The sequence below is a fragment of the Pinus tabuliformis genome, chromosome 4_2, assembly GCF_031772625.1.
Source record: "Pinus tabuliformis cultivar Carrire ecotype Pingquan chromosome 4_2, CPIR1, whole genome shotgun sequence".
In the NCBI taxonomy this organism is placed as follows: Eukaryota; Viridiplantae; Streptophyta; class Pinopsida; order Pinales; family Pinaceae; genus Pinus; species Pinus tabuliformis.
Genome location: NC_142304.1, coordinates 196,492,670 through 196,495,182, shown reverse-complemented (window position 1 = coordinate 196,495,182; position 2,513 = coordinate 196,492,670).

Below are 2,513 nucleotides of genomic sequence, written 5' to 3'. Positions count from 1 at the left end.
TTACTTAATCCCACTAGATTAATTTGATCTTTCAATATATAACTAGAATCAACATTTTAAATATTTATTATCTTAATTACATAGTATGAACTCAATCATTTTAAATGTTTATAATGCATGGGATTAAATTGAATGAAGAACATGAAATGAGTCAAACTATCACTATGAAGCTTACACATCCCAAAACAAGCTAAGGAGACCTCATAAAACAAATCCATTAACTCTAGGTCAAATCATTGTTGTTGCACCACATTGGTTAAATTTCGAACAAGGGAAGTACTCAACATAATATATTTTACAATGGCTTAAGTTATCAGTATTTTTTTTGTAGGCTACACAACTCATCGTGTAATGAATAGTTCATTTGATGTCATTTTTTGGTGAGTGTTAGAATGGGTGACATTGACAGAGTCATGCATGCACAATTTTATATTTAAGGAAGGACTATCCCTACCTGTGTATAACACAAAGCATTTGCACTTAATATCAAGGAAATATGAAAGGGTGACCATATTTTTATACTCCAAACATCCTTCATGGAAACAAAGCGCTAAAATTGTGACCATGCAATGAAATCCAAATTCTTTATTGCTAGATTCAATGTTTATTGTAAATATGCAGGGAACCACATCAATTTCTAAGCATGATGATATTTTCATTTATCCTTAAAACCAATTGATCACATACCTATTAAAATCATATATCCTCTAACATGTTGAATATCAACAACATGAATGCTCCAAGTCGTTTCCATATGAGTTTGTTGCAACATGTTTCCCATGTGAGATTTTTAGTGATGATAATGATCATATTGATGATCAACATCGAAATAAATTACCAAATGCTAAATGTTGGACATGGAAGTTATTCAACATACTTATGTAATGTTTGTGGTTGTGGGGATACATGCATTGCTGAAAGCAACTATACATGTATTTTTCAATGCCACACAAAATATGAGAATTGGGTAAATTAGACTATGCACTATGTTGAAGAATGTAAGCTTGCTTAGTATTGAAGAATGTAACTAATGTTAGTCTTCATAATTGTATTTAAGTCATGATGTAATGTATTTGTCAAAATAAAAGAAAAATAAATTTTATTGTAAAAGAAAAAATATTTTTGAAGCATGGGTTTCATGTTCTTTATTTATTTTCTAGGTCATAGCCTTAATTGAAGGCTTCTAGGTTTTTCTTTAGTAAAAAGAGTCTTTGTCACATTTATTAGACCCTTCTTGGGATTTTTGTATGATGTAAAGAAATTTATTTTTAGTCAAAACAATCATTTTACCCCTCCTCACCAAATCGACCTTTTCCTGGAGAATTCAAACCAGCTAGAGGGAATTTGGCCTTATGTAAGTTTTATAAATAGAGACAGTTCGACTCATTTGGAGCACACACTCAGCAAGTTTTGATCTGTAAGAGAAAGAGGACGAAAAATAAGAGAAAATTGTAGGAAATAATACCTAATTCAAGGAAGAAGACAAATTGATGTTTGGAGCATCTCTCTCTCACACGTGTCATTTTTCTAGGGTTCTAGGCAAGTTGCAGGGGCTGAAATTGCTACAGTAATTGCAGGTCCGAAATTGTGTAGCTAGGGGTCAAAATTCTGGATTGATGTAGTATTTGAGGAGTTGAAACTTTGTGAATTCCGTAGATTTTTTCTACTTGAAGGAAGGGTTGACTTGGTGATTGGAGGAAGTCATTGTCTAAGTCAAAAAGGGGCTTGGATTGTCTCATATTTATTTGACTCTAGTAAAGGAAGAGTTTGACTAGGTTTTCCCCTTCATAGGGGTTTTTCCTTGGCTGAGTGTCTACATCTTGTGTTTCTTGTTCTTGTGATATTCGTACACTTTTATTTGGTAATTGTTTGATGAAACATAACATAATAAATAAGTAAAATAAGCCAATAAACATCACAAGTAATTATCAAGAAAAGATTAATCAAACCCTAATATCTACAAGTATTGATTTCTCAACATGGTCTCAGAGCTAAGGTGAAGGAAGGGATACTTGAAGATCACTTTGTTGGCTATCATTTGAAGGAAGGAAATAACTCTTGGAAGGAATATCACTCTTCCAATGGCAAGCTGTTTGAAGTTGGGACTCAACCTCTTGAAAATTGTAGGAAGATTTGGTGTAAGGGTCATCTACAATCTAACTAGAAGATTCAAGAGTGAAGGATTCTTGGCTGCACTCATAGGTATACTTGATGATGACAATGCTTGAATTATTAATAGTGGAGCCTCAAGACACGTGACAAAAGAAAGTGGAAAATCTCATACTCTATAAAAGGTTCATCATCACATTAATTGGTGCTTGGAGACAACAATAAGTATGCAGTCAAAGGCCTTAGATCTACATATTGGAGCTAGAAAGTGGAGGAAAGCTACATTTCAACAACTTTCTCTATGTCCCAAGTTTGAAAAAGAATTTACTTCTATCCTTGATTAAAACTTAAAGAAGATAAGGTTTCTTTTGTATATGGTAAAGTTTTGGTTTGGGGAAAGGATT